Source organism: Rhinolophus sinicus, linkage group LG02 (assembly GCF_036562045.2).
Source record: "Rhinolophus sinicus isolate RSC01 linkage group LG02, ASM3656204v1, whole genome shotgun sequence".
In the NCBI taxonomy this organism is placed as follows: domain Eukaryota; kingdom Metazoa; phylum Chordata; class Mammalia; order Chiroptera; family Rhinolophidae; genus Rhinolophus; species Rhinolophus sinicus.
The window spans coordinates 138,191,183-138,211,190 of NC_133752.1; the positions used below are offsets into that span (position 1 = coordinate 138,191,183).

General features: G+C 37.9%; 1 long non-coding RNA gene across 1 annotated transcript in view; it reads left to right on the top strand.

Moving 5' to 3' along the window:
- Positions 1-2,186: 2,186 nt before the first annotated feature.
- The window catches only part of LOC109447781 (uncharacterized), a 424,051-nt gene continuing 406,229 nt past the window's right edge, over positions 2,187-20,008 (top strand). The window contains exons 1-2 of the long non-coding RNA XR_012493921.1: positions 2,187-2,260; positions 7,366-7,448. This is a non-coding gene — a long non-coding RNA (uncharacterized LOC109447781). The remainder of the gene's footprint in view (positions 2,261-7,365; positions 7,449-20,008) is intronic.

The following is a 20,008-nucleotide window of genomic DNA, read 5'->3' on the forward strand; positions in this document are numbered from 1 at the left end:
CATTCTTCTAAGGACCATTATGATGTTAATAAATAAATAATTTATTCTCTTCTTTCCAAGAGCTAGAGTGTCTCCAAGCTTTTCATTTGCCAGTTCTGTCTGGGGAAACCTTTTGTCTTCATCACCACCTGTCTGTAGGGGTCTGAGTTAAGCAGAATGGGCTGCTGTAGAGTGATGGGAGGAATTCTTTCCTCCCGAGATGTGGTTGGGGCAGAATGCTGGGACAGAAGCCAAGTTTTCTGCCAATAGTGTAGAGCATGAAACTGTAGCATACTCATTAATGTCGCTGTATCTTTCTTTTCCACGTTGAATGAACAGAAACACTTCATAGAAATAATATTTTGTAGAAGCAGTGCGATGTAGCTGACCAGAGCCCTATCTCTGGGCACTCATTCACCTGGGCAGCAAAGGGACATTTTTTCACAGGGTTCCTGCATTCACAAGATTAGAAAGTTATGGGAACATCTTTATCATAGAATCAAAGTACTCAAAGGGGGCGCTGTAAGATCATTTTATACATTTTCTTCTTCAAAGATAGGCAGACATCCAAATTTTTACAGAGATGAGAGGCAGTGAGATATAATGAAAAGAACAAGGCTGTAGGTTGATGCAAATCTTGGAATAAATCTTAGTTCTATTATTTATTAACATGACTTTAAGGAAATTGTTCAACCTCTCTGGTTTTTAATTTTCTCATATTCAAAAATGAGGAAATAGGTGCTTTTGTACTTTTGATCCTTAAAACATGGCTGCAAGTTGATTGTTAAGATAGTGAAACAGTCAATTTAATGGGTGAGAAATCTTGTTTCCATATAAGCTATGCTTTTTAGACACAATATTTGATTAATTTAAATTCTAATATCTCTCCCATGTTAATTTTTCTTTGCAATTGAACATGTGGTTAGACTGTTTGAAAATCCGGCTGAGGTTAAAAATTTATCATTTTTAATGTGCCTAGTAATTATCATCTTTTTCTTGATTATATTCATTTGGTGATACTAGTAAGAGAACTTACTAGTATGTATACTTTTCTTTTTCTATTGTCCATTCTTTTAATGGAAAATAGTAAGTTGCAATAAAATATTCAAATAACTGCACAAATATTGAATTTTGGATTGCTTTATCCACAGAAGTTATTTATTGGGGTGGTTACTGTTAGCTGTTGCTAAAAATCACCTCCAAATCTCAGTGGCTTAGTTTATTTTTTTGCTCACCTAGAGTCCAAGGGGGCTGAACTTGCTTGGGCAGCTCTTCTCCATGATGGGACTGAGGGGTCCTGGCATCTTCCCTGGGTGGCTCTGCCATCCATTAGGGCCTTGTTGGGAGGCCTCTCCTGCATCTGCTACATTCAGCCAGCTGATAAGTAGAGAGAGAATGATGAGAATCTCATGGATCCTTTTAAGGACCAGGATTGTAAATATGCACAATGACATCTGCTCATATTCCATCCTATTTAGATGCAAAAGGACTGAAAGATGTCGTTTTCCTGTTTGCCCAGGAAAGAAAGAAAAAATGGTTCCGTGAACCCCTCACCCTGTCTGTGCATGACCACATTGCTGTCCAAACCAAATAGAGAAAGCCACCATGGGGGCTTTCTCACGAAGTTTGTTCATCAACTGATGTACAAAAGGGTGGGTTTAGTGTATAGTAAGCAGTATATACCTGTCCACACATGACATATGAAAATTGAATATATGAAAGTTGTGGAATTTTTATATATCAATCTCTCAGATTTACACCTACTTCTGAGTTGTTGCAAAAGAGTGAGTGAGATATTTAGGTGACAATATCCAGCACAGAATTACCAGTGACCAGTGATTTCAGAGAGTGGCAACCACACCGGCATCCTTGGCTTCACCTGAGAACTTTTCAGAAATACAAATTCTTGGGTTTCACCCCAGACCCCCTGAATCAGAAACTCTCGGGGTGGGGCTGACAACCTGTGTTTTAACAAGTCCTTCCAGGTGATTCTGATACAATGAGGTTTGAGAACTACCGCAACAGATATTGGTTTTATTCTTTTCTTTAAAGGAAGGAGACTATTCTTTTCAAAGAAAATAGATTCTTCCACAGTCTCCTTTAGTAAACTTTTCTAGTGATAAATGGGTTCCAGCTAGTCTGAGATTTCTTAGATGTTGCCAAACTTGATTTTCTACAGTTTAATCATTTTCATTTTGAATTGTCCTCATAGAAATAGAAAAACATCTGATCACCACTCTTCCTATACTTCTCCATCAATGTCAAGACCATTCGACCATCTGTAAGTCTTTTCTTCTGTTGGCTCTCTTAAAACGTTTTTTTGTTTGTTTGTTTTTTTTTTTTTTTAAAGAACTGACTTCTTCTTTTTTTTTTTTTTTTTAATTTGTGTTGGGGAATATTGGGGAACAGTGTGTTTTTCCAGGCCCCATTAGCTCCAAGTCAAGTCGTTTTCAATCTAGTTGTGGAGGGTGCCGCTCACTGGCCCATGTGGGAATCGAACCGGCTACCTGGGTGTTATGAGCACTGCGCTCTAACCAACGGAGACAACCGGCCACCCTCACTTAAAACTTTTTAAAATATGTGTACCAGTTTTCAAACATGACTCAAAGTACGTTAACTGCTATTTTCTTGTGACTTTTTGTGTGTGAAAAATGAAGCTTTACGATAATTTCATACCTGGGAAAGTTTCCATTGACTTTTGTTTCTCCAATGCTCTTTGTCAAATAAGATTGTGTATTATATTGGAATACCTCAGGAAAATAAGTATTTCTTTACAAAACTCAGAATATCAATTTATCCCAAATAGGCTACTAATGGTATTATCTGAAAATTATCTGAAAATTATCTGAAAATTGTCAGGCATACAACCGCAACCAATATTTTCTATCAAGAACATATGAGTGATTCTTGCTATTGTGATCAGAATGCTTTTAAAAGAAGTGAGTCCTGATGAATTCAGTAACTTGAAAGGTGTTTGATTTGAGTGAAAAATTGCTAAGTCATACAATAAATCACAATTATTTAACCAACTCAAACATTAGAGTTGTTCTTCTGGACTGATAGTGAGATTGCCTCCCTTTACTTCATCTGGTAGAGAGAAAAGGAAGAGAATAATCTCATGGGTGCATTTATAAAAGGCACTTAAAAAACGCTAATGAATAACAAAGAAATATAACCCCAGAAAGAAGGTGACTTGGAACACTGGCTTGGGTATAGGGCAGACCCTCTGGGAATAGCTTGACGAGATTTTCACCTTGTTCTTTCCTTTAATTTGTCTGCATCTCAAAAGTAGAACTTTCTAAAACCTACCATCTTCTGGGAATGAATCAGAATTTGTCCTGGGTCTTCCTGACAGGTGTGCCCCTAGGATTCAGGCCTCACAAATGAGCAGCCACCTTATAATGTGGGCCCTCAAGAGTGTAGCAGAGATTATGTTCTCCCTGTCTGACTTGAATCTGGGAGGACTGACTTGTCCAGTTTCAGAAGGGTGGTGACCCAGAGACATGGGAGCCGTATTTACCCCGCTTCCTTACCAACTCACTTATCAGTTTCCTGCCCAACTCTCTTCTTTTGCTTAGTAGGTTTCTGGGTAATTTCCTTTAATTATGTTTTAAAATGCCATTTCTGATGAATTACTCATTTACACATCCAAATTAGGATTTTTATTTGCCAGTTTCATCACAACTGGCTTAATTAACAATGTCAAGTTTTAAAACTATATTGTGACATTTAAACTTGTTATGCTTTTGCTTGTGGACATAATTAAGACAGTGTGTTTGGTATCAGTTTATTCTTAAAAAGCAAAGTAAAAGCAGATGAGGTGTATTTATAGACTCATCAGCCAATGAACGGATGAAAGAGAAAAAGAAATTAATGGGGAAATGTCAGCCAGAATGGAGGAGGGACCCACTGCGAAGTTCATTTCCAGACCAACTATTTGGAATTTTTTCCAAAGACAGCTGTCTCTTGAATTACAGTAGAGAGGTCAGGGGAGGGGGTGACATTCTAAGACTGCTGGGCCTCAAGTTAAGAAGCGGGCAAAGAGTAATATAATTCAAATAAACTTCTGCAGTCAGGGTGGGGGCCCAAGCACAATACTTATAGTCAAAACCCCACCTGGAGACATGCCTCCCATAAAGATTGGAGCTTAGGAAAATCTGGGAAAGAAGGAAAATCTCTAGGAAAATGCAGGAGCTTTGGAGCTTGGTCCAGGGCAGTTGAAAGCTGTTTTGATTTGGACTCAATGACCCCATTGATTTGGACTCAGAGAGAGGGTAGAAGACAAAATTCTAGTATAAAACTCCAACCCAAGTTACTCAGTTTTCAGCATAGACAAAAGGGAAAAATGAATTGCAAAGCTTAAATAAAGGATAGAAATTCATTTCTCTGTGTTTTCTCGTGGGCCTGGGCAGTACATTCCTTGACTGTGAAATGAAATACAAAGGTTGTCAGAGATTCTTGAGCAAGTGTCTAACATAAGACACAGGTGAAACAGAACAAATCTGCATTGTTTTGAGTACATGTAAAGGGACTGCGTAGTGGGAGGAAAGATGGTTGTTTTGGCCTTCTGTTTTAACCATCCGTATTTCAGAGACTAGGAGGAACGACTCGGGCCTGATGAAAGTCCCGTGCTCTACAGCAGCTCGTCTGACGTTGGGCAGGGGTGGTGGTGGTGGGTGGGAGCAGCAGAGGAAATGGCTTCACCGATTCTCTTCCTAAAAGGGTCTAAAGGAAGGTTCATTAATGACTTAGAAGACATTTTGGGGGGATTTTCATGGGTGAACAACCAAGAGGAGTTCTTCAAAAAAATCAGATTAAAAATTCCTTTTCTAGGTGATTATAATGTGTCAATAAAAGGTAACAATTCAGAAAAGAAAAAGCCCCTCTGGGAATTCATGAAAGAATGCTTCTTTTGTTTCTTGTGGATGATCTTCTCTAGGTCCTAATGTACCCACATTATGGATTTTCATTATCCATAGCTTTGTTTCTGTATATCCCTTCCTGCACCTCAGTGAATTTTGTTGATGTATTTTATTGATGTGTGTGTGTTTGTGTGTGTGTGTGTACATGGGATTTTGTATTCTTTAAAGAGAAGGAACATGATACTGCCTGCATAGAAAAAAAAGGAGGCAGGGAGGAAGGAAGGAGGTAAGAAAGGAATAAAAGGGATCAAAGCATAACAAATCCAGTTGTTTAATCATCTAAAAACCTTTCCTGTTCTGAACAATCTCCTCAGCTTGATACATCTGGAGAGACTGAGGAAATGAGTTCACAGAACTTCAAGCGTTGTTTTTGCTGAGTTGATTTTTCTGTTATATAGATAAGACCTGTGTACAAGTATATATTTTTAAAAATGTATGTATGTACGTGTGTACACACACACACACACACACACACACACACACGAGGTCTGACAATTAAGTTGGAGAACTTGTTGCAACGATATTGCTAACATTTTTTGATATCAGAGGGATTATTCATTACGAATTTGTACTAACTGGACAGTTAACCAAGTTTACTATTTGGAAGTGCTGTAAAGGCTGCGTGAAAAGGACGACCTGAACTTTTCGCCAATAATTCATGGCTCTTGCATCACGACAATGCACCAGCTCACACGACACTGTCTGTGAGGGAGCTTTTAGCCAGTAAACAAATAACAGTATTGGAACACGCTCCCTACTCACCTGATCTGGCCCCCAGTGACTTCTTTCTTTACCCAACGATAAAGGGAATACTGAAAGGAAGACATTTTGATGATGTTCAGGACATCAAGGATAATATGACAACAGCTCTGATGGCCATTCCAGAAACAGTGTTTCAAAATTGCTTTGAAGGATGGACTAGGTGCTGGGCTTGGTGCATAGCTTCCCAAGGGGAGGACTTCAAAAGTGACTGTAGTGATATTCAGCAATGAGGTATGTAGCACTTTTTCTAGGATGAGTTTGCAAACTTAATTGTCCGACCTCATGTGTGTATATATATGGTCAGAATACACACACACACACACACACACACATACACACACACACACACACACATATATACACATATGTATATATATGTTGCTGTACATTTAATTCACAAAACAGTTACCTGTGTCGATCAAAACTACCTGTGACAAAGATCCATTTAAAAAATTTCCAGTGAGTCATGACTGATATTTTTGTAAAATGTAACAAAAAATTATTATAAGAAAAATTAAATTAAAAAACATCTCAAATCATGCAACATGCAAGCCTCTAATGTTTAATATTAAAGATGCAAAAAAAATTACCTGTCAAATTACCAATTTGTAAATGCTTATTTCAGTTTCTGTGCTAATTCACTGCAGTGCAGTGGCTGTCAGCGCAGGGGCCAGCACTGTCCATTTACTATCCTTTGAGTAGCAGCGGTTTAGATGGTCTCTGTGCTGAGGAACAAAAGGAAGAGGATAATAGTTTGGAGTAAGTTCAGAGCCATTAATGTACTATTGAAATATAGACAGTGAGATCAATGCTGGTATTTTTCAGATAATTTGGCTTCATTATATATTCTTTTCTTTTGAAAGGAAATATTTAATTGCCTGGGCACTGTTGATTTATAAAAATCACTGAAATGTTTGCTTAAGTAAAATAAACTATATATATGGAGTATCTCTGGTATCATATGGGCCCTATTTGTACTCAAACATTGGAAGAATGAATCTATTTTAACATTGAAATAGTTTTAAGAATGAAACAGTTTCTAAAATGTAAATAAGGGTATGGTATTCTGAAATAACATATACTGCTAACTGACATGATATACACACTCATGTATGCCATGTTGTTTTTTTCAATTGACCTTTCTTTACCGAAATATAATGAATGAATGTGGACCACTGCGTCATCCAGCGCTGACTGAAGTAGTATGAATTCATATACTGGGTTGGAGTGGCTGGGAATATTGTGGAGAGCCGAAAAGATTCTAAAGTGAATTGTATGTTTCCCTCTTAAAACTTTAAGACATTTACCAATTTCCACCGATCCCAAGCTGCCCTATCGAACTTTCCACGAATAGGCTAATAGAATGTGTGTCCATAAAAACAGTAAGTTAAAGAAATGGATGCTGAAGTCACAAAGACAGTCTCTTGCTATAAATTTATTATTTGTGAGGAAGAATTTCTTTTTTAACAACAAATGCAGAGCAGAACTATGGTTTATCATCCCCACATGGAGCAAGTGGTGAAAGGACTGTGGCGTTGTGGAAATTATATTTATTGTTATCATGTGTTTTCCTTAGCTGTGGCCATACCTTTTTGGGAAGGTATCATTTACAATACCCTATTGTTTAACATCTAACTTTATGATTCTGTTTCAATAGTAGTTTATTACCATCACATCGTGTGTTTTCTTTCTTTCTTTGTAGGTTTAGCTTTCGGTAAACGTTGCACTCCAGTAATGAGATTTTAAGAATTACTCAGTCATTGAACCATGTGAATTCAATGGTTGGTAAGTCTGGGATCTTAAGAAATTACTGAACAAGTAAATTCTGGGTGGTGAGCATAAAAGGAGTTCAAATAAATATGTAATTTAAAAATGGAACTAAAACCCACTGAACACCAACAAACTGACATGCGTTAGCTTTGGGACCGCCGGCGAGAGGAGCTGGCTCTCCAAAGGCTGAATTAGAGGCAGGGACAGAATGTCAGCGCTGGGTGGGGGTCTTTGTGGGTCTGAGTGCACTAAGGCTTGGGGTGTGACTTTTGACTCTGAACTTTGGACATCTCAGGCTGCTGAAACCTCTTAAAAGTTGCCTTATTTAAATTGTTCGCCTCCCTTCTGGGATCCTCCCAGTGTTCCTGGATGGCTAGAAATATCCAGTTTTGTCAAAATCGGAGGGGTTCTGTGTTCTGTGAGAGCGTGCTTCCTGGAGAAGACCATCATTCTCTCTGTGCCTCAGTTGCCTCCATTTTGATCCCACGGTGTGAATTGCCTTGTTTTGGCACATCCTGGGTGTCGGTCTTCCTTGTCCACTCCCTTGTGCTTGCTAATATACATCCCCAGCTGGGTGTTCTCTAAGTGCCAGTTATGATTCATATTTCCACAGTGATGACACTGGCTGGTTTGACTTTGGGAACTGTCAGAAATAGCCACGAGCCTAGAGGAAGCGAGCAGGGACTAGCCCTGAGTAATTGCTAAACGATGGTGGGTTTGTGAGCTTCATTTTCCTTTTCCCTCCTGGAAAATGCAGACCTACAAAGTGAACCCTGACCAGGTTGATTCCAGACGAACCTGGAAGGATGACCGTAAATTCTGATGCCTCACCTTTTCTCTACAGACTCAATATTAGCGTGTTTTAGGAGGCTCGGGATCAGGTTATGTACTCTGACTCTGGCCAATCTTCAGATAGAAAAACAAGGGGAGAATAGAGCCCATTATCTTCATAACTTTCTTACAAGGTATTAAGTAATATCATCTTTAGACCATTTTGAAGAAGATGGGGGAACTCATTTTTCAAGGCCAGCGTGGCTGGTTGCTATGAGCAGGCCTATGTCAGCACATGAGACCCTGCTCTGCTTGACCTCTGGAGTTTCCAGATGGTGAAAACCTTTTCCATAATCAGACAAGAGGCGTTGAGGGGAGAGGGGGTCCCTAGATTAAGGAGATGCTGGTTATGGTAACAGCGACCAATCAGTTCATAAAATACTCATTGAACATCCCTACTTTGTGACAGGCCAGGTGCTGAGCGGTAGTGTCACTTCATTGCATTCTGAACTCTTTAAAATATTTTTTGTTATTTTATTTTATTTATAAGTTGACCTCTAGGGAACTTGGTCAAAGAATTCCGGAGAACCTCCCCCAGGGGGCAAAATCTTGATCTGACTAATGATCTACTGCCTCTGTCTCTGTGTCTCTTTCTCTCTCTGTTTTCTCTTTCACACACTCTCCTTATTCTAAGTATTTATTGAGGTTGCAGTGGGAGGGACAACAGTATAGTATTCCCATTACTTGAGTGAAATTTAGTTTATGATTTTCGAGGCCTCTTCACTGCATGTTCAGATAAGCAGAAATATTTTAGCTAGGCTTGGTTGAAGTAATGTTTCAAGGTGGTAAATACTGGTTATTCCTTTCAGAAGAAGTAATAAAGAACACATTGCATTTTACTGCCGAGGCGTGTGAGATGTAGAATCATAGAAACCCAAAGAAGGAAATATCTTGAAGGGAAGTTCTCCATGAAAACCTATCAAGCTATGAATTTGAAGAGTGCTAAGAGGCTTCTGGTAAAGCCACATCATTAAAAAGGTTTATCACTTAACAATGTTAGCACATGGAATGCTGTAATTCTGTGGTAACCGCAGCCAACACCTCCCAGGTTTTGTAGACGACTACACAACTGTTTTCTTTTAGTGTGATATTTAACGTATTCTATCTTCATTCAGAAGGGTTTTCTCATGCCTCCACATCTGAAACAATTCAATGCTATCTTTGCTTGAAGTCTCTCCTGATTAGCGAGCTGGCTCTTGGTGATGTATCACGTACAGTGGGTTCTGTGATGTGGTTTGCTGACCACGGCAAGATGAATGAAGATCACAGTCACGTTAAGTTGAGGACTATGGTCAGACTTAAACCATTATCCTTGAGGTGTGTGGCTGTTGATTTATCAATGTCTCGTTTTTAAGAATGAAATCTTCTCAAGGTTGTCGTACACTCTGTGGATATATGTCAAACAAAGTATAATGTTATATTCTCTCATAACTTCATAAATAAGAATGTATTGCTTTGAGGATGAAATAAAACGACAAGCTGTATTTGGCAGCGATATATTAAAAAGGTCATGAAGAGATTAATGGTTGTTGGCAGCTGGTCAAATTTCTTTGATGTCCACTATTTTTTTCCACTGGAATTCTGCATTTGTCACTCTCTGAATGAATTGCCCACACATTTATGTACATAAATTATGGTGCCTTTATTACATCACTTTCAACCTATCTGGATAAAAGCATGGTGGGCTTTTTTTTTTTTCCCTGTGTGTAATTTCCATTTTGGTGGCATTTCTGCTTCCTAATAAATTCCAGACAAAGTATATACCCAAAGCCTGTTTTTTATGTATTTCAGCTTTCTGTGTTCAGCCACACTTTGTTTGGGAGATGTCCTGCTAGGAAGTTATTTAGATTTATGAATATTTGGAGAACTATTTGCAGAAATGGGGGTCTGGAGATTCTTATAATCCCATTGTATATTGTAGCTCTTTCCTTTTTTGTTTTTTAACTGTTAAAACTTTTCTTTGGGGGGGGTAATTTAGATGAGATGTTTAATAAACTACCAGCTTAATTTGATTATTTACTTACAGTTTCAACTTTGATCTCTTTCTAAACGATTATCAGAAGGATGTACAAAAAATTCCAAAATGAACAGATATAAAAGGTGCCTCCTGTATTCATATGGTTTTCTGGTCTTCAAAGACAGGCCAGTATTTTAACTACCACCATTTCTCTGGCATGAAATGTAAAGATTCCCAAATGCCCACAAATGGTCTCAGGTCACACTCACCTCTTTCTGTTCATTTTTTTTTTTCTTCATTTTTCTACATTCTAGATGTAGAAGTTGCCTTTTTCTGTTACTTAAAACCAGTGTCTAAAGGACAAGTGTTTATTTTCATTTTGTTTTTTTGGTGTTCTTTTTTAAACGTGTTAATACTAACGCACCACTGAATAAATATTTCCTGGCAAATGAAAATTGAAACAAATACCAAATTGATAAAACCAGTTTATTGATTTTGCTTAAACAACAAACAAAGCAGGAAACACATTAAAATCTACACCTACAGTCTCTCAAAGTAAAAAATATGAAATTGTTATATTCAACATATTAAGGATTTAGTAATATAAATTCTATTAGATTTACTGAGAATCTACTCTACCCTCTGCAAAGATGTATATAACCGACCATATTACTCTTATTCTGCTCAGTGGGTTAGAGCCCCAGGTTCATGGGAATCTCCAGAGAAATATCAGAGTATATTTCTGGTCAATAGTTTTGAATGTCAACCCCATATAATTTTGCCTACCTGGACTTAGGCTGACTGGTTGTATTACTCTTTGGTGGAGCTGTTCATGAGCATATTCAGAGGCCAGCAGTGGGTGGGGTTGGGGAATGGGTGTGAAGAGAATAAAAGCTCCTAAACCAACAGACAGGCAATTATCTGAAAACTGAGTATGATGTACGCAACACAACCAATTTCAATATTAAACTCTCTAAGAAAATTACGTGAGACATTATCTCACATCTGTTAGAATAACTACTATCAAAAAGACAAGAAATAACAAGTGTTGGCGAGGATGTGGAGAGAAGGGAATCTTTGTTTACTGCAAATTGGTGCAGCCACTATGGAAAACAGAATGAAGGCTTCTCAAAAAATTAAAATGCAACTACCATCTGATCCAGCAATTCCACTTCTAGGCATTTACCTGAAGGAAATGTAATCACTAACACAGAAAAGATATCTGCACTCTCATGTCCATTGCAGCATTATTTACAAGAAACAAGGCATCGAAACAACCAAAGTGTCCATCAATGGATGAATGAGCAAAGAAAATGTGGTATGAATATACAATGGAATTCGAGCATTCAGCCATAAAAAAGAAGGAAATCCTGCCATTTATGACAACATGGATGGACATTGGGGGCATTATGCTAAGTGAAATAAGTCAGCCAGAAAAAGACAAATACTGTATGATATCACTTATATGTAGAACCTGAAAAAAAAATAAAATAAAATAAAAACCCCCAAACTCTTAGATACAGAGAATTGATTGGTGGTTGCCAGAGGTGGGAGGATCCAGGTGGGCAAAATGGGTGGAGGGAGTGAAAATGTACAAACTTCCAGTTACAAAATACATAAATCCTGTGGATTCAATGTACAGCATAATTACTATAGTTAACAATAGTGTATTTTACATTTGAAAGTTGCTAAGAGAGTAGATCTTAGAAGTTCTCATGACAGGCACAAAAATAATTTGTAACTATTTGTGGCGATGACTGGTAACTAAATGTATTGTGGTGGTCATTTCACAATATATACATGTATCAAATCATTATGTTGTGCACCTAAAATTAATACAATGTTATACGTAGATTATTTCAATTAAAAAAAATCACTTACATAAAACAACCACATCAAAAAATAAGCCAACAAACAAAGAAAAACTTCCCCAATCCTCAGGATTAATTAAGGGACAATAACTTGCACGTAAAGTTCTTGTTTTGCACAGGCTCTTTCTGAATCTTTTGTTTATTTAATTCAGTAACCTCTATTGTACTAAAAAATTGTTGACTCAATAAAACTTGGAAAAAGCAAAACAATTAAATTAAAAATTAAAATCTCAAAAGAATAGTTTACTTAAAAAGTTTTAGAACAAGGTTTGGGTAGAGATACTTTGTGTGTCTTATATAGAATGTGAAATGTATATTGTGGAATGCTATTACTACATTTTGTGGCAATGTTTTCCCATCCGACCATGTAAGAAATTCTGAATTTTCTTAGTTTCTAAGGTGAAAATAGAATGTGTTGGTATGTGACCGATTTGAACATTATACTGAAAGACAAGTGGAATAAAAAAAGCTCATTTACTGAGATAAATCTTAAGATACCTTATAATGGGCTATACAGAAGAATTTTAGATTTTCCACTATGTGAAAACTCATTTCATTAATACCATAAATATTTACTGAGCATGATCTCCAAGCCATGCATTTTTCTAGGCACTTCAGCACCCTGCTCTGCCTGACCTGTGAAGTTTTCAGATGATGCAAAACTTTTCCATAATCGGACCATAGTAGTTGAGGAGTCACTAGATTATGGTTGTGGCAGCAATGATTATTGGAGCCAACAAGTAATTACTGAATATCTGCTTTGTAACAGGCCCTCTGCCAGGTGTTTGACAAGAGTACCTCTTCATTACATTTTGAACTCTTTATATTTTATTTATTTTATTTTATTATTTCATTTTATTTGCATTTGTAAGTTGACATCTAGGGAACTTTGTTAATGAACTCAATAGAACTTCCCCCAGTGGGTAAAATCTTGATCTGACTAATGTTTCTCTCTCTCTCTCTCTCTCTCTCTCTCTCTCTCTCTCTCTCTCTCTTTCCTCCCTCTTTTCTCTTATTCACACACAAACACATCCATACACTCCCCATTCTATCCCCATTTAGCAGAATACAAAACAGCCAACCATCCTTGCCCTCATGAAGCTTACATAACAGTGGGAAGGGGCAGGCAATACATCCAAATAAGTATGTTGATTATCTATTATATTGGCAGGTGATAGAGTGCTGTGAAGAAACATAAAGCAGAGAAATGCCATGAGCCATGGGGGAGGGGATGTGTCATAATTTTCAATAGAGATTGTCAGAGCGGGTGTCACTGTGAAGGGACATCTCAGCAAAGCACTGAAGGAGGAGAGGAAGAGCACCATGTGGATATCTGGGCAGGGGAGCATGTCAAACACAAGGAACAGGAAGACTATGTTCCCTATGCTGCACTTTACATCCCCATAATATCCTTTATTTCTTGGTTTGTTGTTCACTGCCTGACCCTTCTAGAATCTGCACTCCAAAAGAACGGTCTTTGTCTTGTTCGCCACTGTGTCCCCAGCATCTAGAATGGTGCCTGACCCATAGGAAGTACTCCATAAGTATTTGTCAAATGCATGAAAGAATAAGAGAAAAAAACACGGAGACCTGGTTATATAGCTCACCAAGAGATATGGACTGTGCAAGGGGAAAGAAATCCCTTCTGCGTAGTGCCATGTTGAAGGCGGACAGTGGGCCACACAGTAGACAAAGGGTTGGGCAGATTTCAGGGCTAGAAGGTATTTCTCATGGTTTATGTGCAGTTCTCAGAGTCAAGAGATTGGGGGTTCACATCGGCTCACTCTCCAACTCACAGAGTGACTACAAGACAAATCATTAACTTCTGCAAGCGGTAGTTTCTGCATCTGTGTGGCATTAATGGCTAGTTTAAACATTTAGAAACCTTAATTGGCAAATATGACTCTATTTATGCTGTTTCTTTCAGGAGACTGAGTGCTTTGGGAAAGCAGGCCCTGTTTTCCCCTTTGGTTCCTGAACTACAGCTCCTTGGCAGGCAAGGTGATTAATTGCCCTGGATTCCTCTTCTCCTGCTCTTTTTCCCAGCCTCTCCCCAACAGTGTCTTCATTCAGTGAGGCTGCATGACTTAGATGGGGAGGGAAAGGCCTTGATCCCCTTAAGACATGCTTTGGGGTGTCATTCTCTGCCTTCATTTCTCTTTTCTTGACCAGCCCAGCTTGATGAATCCACCAGTTTTCCACCACCCAGCTATGTCAGCCTTGCTCAGTGCTGGAAGGAGGCCTGTAGCGTTTATTCATCTCCCACTTCATGGAGTGAAGTAATTAAGTCTTGTGACTCAACCCAAGAGGATGTCCCTGCATCTCCCATTTATTCTTTCTTTCCCACCAGACCTACTTTGCTAGGAGGAGACCTCGGCCCTCTGAGCATTCATTGAATGACTTCTTTCTCAATGTCACTGCATTCTCCTAAGAATCAAGTCTCTCTCTAGGATAGGCTTTGGGATCTCTCCTTGGCCCTACTGAGGAGAAACATTGGACATGGCAGTTATGAGCATAAGCTTTAGACTCAGCCAGACCTGGTTTAAAATCCTAGCTACACTACTAACTGTGAGCTTGGACAAGTTACTCAACCTCTCTGAGCCTCAATTCCCTCATCTGTAAAATGAAGATGAGGAGTTGTTAAGAATTAAAAGATGATATAGGCCAAGAAGTCAGCATGGATACTGGCACACAAGTCTCACAGGTGCTATTATCAATTACCAATGCCCTATTATCAATTACTAATGCGCACTCATATTCTTGGTTCCAAGGGTTGTTATTGAGGTTTTAACATTTTCAGTTTAAAAAAGTTAATCTTCAGCTTTTTGAGATCTCTAATTCGTGCAGTTAGATAAGCAACTGATTTTCACCCTAGCTGTTATCTACTCATCACTTCGTCTCTGATGGCTAGTGTTGCTGGTGCTCAGAAATGTCTCACTTCATCCTTTCAATAATGACTCTGAAAAAAAGAAAGTGTTCTAACTCTGTGTCTACACAGACAGAATCAAGCAGAAGTTCATGTAATTTCATGGAGAATAGGATCGTAGAGACAGCCAATCTGGATGATTACAATTGGATTACAACATGTTCGTGTTTTGTAGATTGCTTAACTTTTCTTCAAATGCTTGACATTAGCAATATTGTAAAAAAATAATAATTTTATCCTGAAACTGACCTTATCTAATTTTTTCCCATGCAATGAATGCAGTACTGGCTTCACATACAGCCTAGATTGATGACATATTTGCTTAGTCCCATGGATGGAATTTGTTTCCTCTAAAAGGAAAATCTCAATAGGGGCATTTAGTATACATTTTCCAACTTATCAAGTGGTGCAGCAGGTTTTCTTGAATGGCATGTAATGTTATATTCTGGTTTTAAGTTCTAATTTATCCTGTAGGGTTAGAGCAGTGAAGTGGGCCAGAATCTGCTGGTGTGAATAAGTCAGCCGAGAGAGAGAGAGAGAGAGAGAGAGAGAGAGAGAGAGAGAGAGAGAGAGAGAGAGAGAGAGAGAGAACAATGGGAGCATTGTAAGAAATATTTAGAAGTCAAATATTTGAGAAAAACCCCAAACCAAAACCTATTTCAAAAAATGTTGGAGGAAATGGTATATCTTTTTATGTGCTTAAGAAAACAGTTAAAAAAGAACTTCACAGCATCAGGTCTATTAAGTACATTTATTCCAGTGATTTCCCAGATATTTCCAAGTTCCATTTAAAACAGAAGTCTCCTATCAAGCAATCCTTTGAAATTATTTACTCTTTTATGGTTGTAAAGTATGGAAACATAATACTTTTAATGGAAACCCTAATAAACGGCACATGCTACAAAGTGTCTACTGATGTGCTTTATAGGTTGGGATTCTTAGTCACACGAACTTGCCAGTCTACACTTCTGATCCCAATAAATGCCCCAGTGATGTGGAAGAGGATAGCTGGAAGGATAAAGCCATGCAAGAATGGCACAGGCCATTCATGCTCCCCAGAAATGTATGGCAGCCAGAATCCATCTGACAGGAAGCAAACCATGCCAGCAGGCAGAAACAGAATTATTTAGATTAAGGACTTTGTTTTGTTTGACGGATGATGACTTGGTGAGCACCGTAACTTGAAAAAACGTTTTTCATATATTCAATGAGAAAGGAATGTTTTGTAAAAATCTGGTTGTGAATCCCCAGAATAAAACAGTATGTAATATTTTTGGCACATATTTAATTGGCCACAGAAATACTAAAAGCACTTGACTTATAATGTTAAAGTGGGATTCTGGTTAAAATCAACTCCTAATCAAAAAAAATTTAATGTGTTTCACCAAGTGCATATTTTCAAACAAAACAACTATATTTTAAAGTTGTATATCCTTAATTTAATGCTTAAATAGGACTAGCAGTTTACACATGGATTCCCCCTTCCACGCACACATACAAATTATTTTTCATTGAAATGTTTTCAAAGCATTCTTCTCACTTGGGTATGCTTTGATTAAACAATCCAAGCATTCTATACTAAATAGTAATTGATTTATTGACATTTGATGGATTCATACTCATGTTCCTTGGTTTAAAAATCTTGTTAAAGTGTTATGAATAATCTGTGGGTATATTATTTCAAATAATTGTCATTAAACTTAGAATCACTGTTGTTAATAGAAAGAATTAAATTTAATAGGCTAGTTACTATATGTGTAAATACCAATGGATGCTTAGAATCAGATTAATTGTAGATTTAATCATGGTTGGATAGATTCACATTCTTCCAGCAAATATATTCATTTTATTTCTTTTGCCTTATTGTTCTATTTTAAAGTAAATGTTTAGTAAGCACTTAAATTGGTTGTGGGTCAAAGGCTAAAGCATCAATTAATTAGCATGTAAAAAATACAGAATACATTATACTGCTCAACACAACTCCAGCCTATATACATTAATCCTTTATGAACCTGAAAAAGTCTACCCTTTACAGAAAGACTCATAGAAGCCCAGAGAAGAATGGCTGTTGGGAATAGAAGGGTAGGAAATTCACCTGAGTTTGTTCATAATTTGCCACTTGGGGAAAGAGTGGTCTAACCATTTAAAAAATATCTTTGCTACTATGGGTGAAATATCAAAGACTGATACTTTTAACAACATTGTTCAGAAATGTCAGTTTGATACACTTAGGCTATCATGTTTTAGTTTTGTTTTATTTTGAAATAACAAGACATATCTCCCAAACTATCTGGGGAGATTGGTTTCTTTTCACCGGCCTTCAGCCAACCCTATCCCAAGTTTGAAGCATTTTGTTAGATCTCTTTGATCTTCTGTTTGACTTCTGCTTCATGGAAAAATGCTCATAAACCTTCAGAGAAAAACTTTCTTTACTTTCAGCTTTATTCAAGAATTATAAACAGTGGACAGATCTATAGCAAAACTATTTTAAGAGCACTTAGGACCCACATGCTAATTTATTTGCTCACCACCAAAAAGAGGCTTGTTTGGTAAAAAGAAGTTTAAAAAGTTCAACTTTGCTTAGTGAAAAAAGAATTCCACTTTTAAGTGGCTAGAAGGATTGCATTTCATTTTTTAAAAAAATATTAAAATCTCTGAAGCAACCGTCTTTTTAAAGATGTTATGTGCAAGGATTGGCATGACATTTGAAATGGCTTCAAGAGTCCTGTTACTCCTGACATGCTGGCAAACACGTCACAGATGTGCTTTCTCACTGCAGCCACAGTCAAGAGAGAACACAAAACCTGCGACTACAAACAAGTCCCCACATGTCTCAATGCGAGGGTGAGAGGAGGCTAGAAGGCGTTATAGGGTGAGAGCACCCTGTTCGCGTTAATCCATCATGACTTCAGACTTACAGTCGCTTCTCCACAAATGACGGGATCTACTGCTGCAGCTCTACATTCTTACATGTTGGATAACGACTGTAGTTTCAGATAGACAAAATTAGAAATCATTGCCATTTGGCATTCTGCAATTCTAAAAGTGCCTTTCAGTCTAGAAAGTGAAAAAGGATGAAAGATTGTGCATGCTACTGTTTTGTAAACATGGTTTGCTAAAACTCTATAGGAGTTGCAAACCGATGTCTCCTGGGCTGAATCAGTACTGCGAGAGTATTGTTCCATTAAAAAAAAAAAAAAAGGCAAAAAAAAAAGGAACAAAATATCAATGTATTTGGAAAATCACTTGATTTCATGTACAAACTGCAGCTTCAGACTGCAGCTTCTTTTGAAAAATCAGATCTGACCACACTGACATTTTCTCCGGCAGCATTTATGGCAAATGGTAGTGGCTGCACATTTTATAGAGAGTTTAATTTTTTTTTAAATAATTTCCTCCACCCTTTTGCCATGCCACTGGGATTTTTGACTCATTTGCCTATGGCTTTTAGTTGGCATTTGGATTGCCTGACCATTTGCAGATATTATTTGGCCCTCTTCATGTTGCCTTGTGGAAATTGGGGTTAGAGTTACCAGCACAAAAAATGCTGATATTCTGGTGACTGCTATTGCTGTAATAAAATCCTTTTCTCTGACACAGAAATCTTGTGCCCTCTGTCAGCATCCACAAAACTGGGGCAGGTTAACTTGTTATTTTGTAAAGAGGGTAAAATATCAGACTCTTTATATAGTTCTTGACCAGTCTGTTTCTTCCTTTCCAACGTATCTTACTTCTTTTTCTTGCCATATATCACTGGCTAGGATTTCTAGCATCATGTTGAATAGGAGTGATAGGAGGAAAAATCCTTGCCTTGCTCCCAATCTTGGGGGGGGGGCATTCAGTTTCTTACCGTTAAATATGATATAAGCTATTTTTGGTAGACACCCTGTTCAGGTTGTAGAGGTTCCGTTTTATTCTTAATTTGCTCAGATTTGCTGAGGATTTTTTTCCATCTTTGTTCAAGAGGGATATTGGTCTGTGCTTTCCCTGTAACATCTTATTCTGGTTTTGGTATCATGGTAATGCTGGCTTTATTCAATGCATTGGGAATTTTTTCCATCTATTTTATATTTTGGAAGAGTTTGTATAAAGCGCTTACGTTTTCTTTCTTAAACATTTGATAGAACTTGCCATGAAATCACTGGGGACTGGAATTTTCTTTTTTGGGAATGTTTTTCATTAGAAATTCAATTTCTTTAAAATATATTGGACTTTCAGTTTATCGATTTCGTCTGGAGGGAATTTCTTCAGGGATCTTATGGTCCCTGTCTGAGTGCTCTAACATCTCTCTTATTTGAATGTGATTCTGTGGATTGCTTTGCATCTTAATAGTATACTATTTTTATTTGCTGCTTTGTGTGTCTTGCAATTTTTTGGTTGAAAACTGAACGTCTTTTGTAGAATAGTATAGACCGAGGTAAATAATATTTATGCCTGTTAAAGGTTATGCCTCTTACTTTTGCTAGGCCTTTAAGTGTGTGGGTTTTTCAATCTAGACAGTAGGGCTGGGTTTGGGTTATTTTCTTGCTATGGTTGCCCTCACTGTACCAACTTCTAGCAGTACCTTTTGTTTAAGGTGGGGAGTGGCTTCTCAGGACATTTTTCTCAATGTCTGCTTCACTTTCACAGTTAGGCCTTCCCTTTCTGCCTATGCCTTAGAAAGGTCTCTCTCCATACTTTTGAAGACTGCTTACTTGTTTCTTGAGCTTTCTAGCCTGATGTTGGGAAGTGGAATGGAGGTGATTTTTTTTGTTCTGCTTCAGTCCCAGTCTTAGATGGCTGCTCCATTCCCTGGGTCTTAGAGCTGGGGACTTCTCAGTAATCCTTCTGCTCATCCAACAGTAAGGGATCTCGAATGGTCTGAGCCTTGGAGTATTCCTGCCCTTTCCCAGAGGTTTTTCTGTTTCTTTCTCCAACTGCAGTGTGCCTTCACCTGTACCCCAAGGGTGACAGGGTTCAGTGCCTTTCCTCCAGTGGGCTAAGGCTTTTA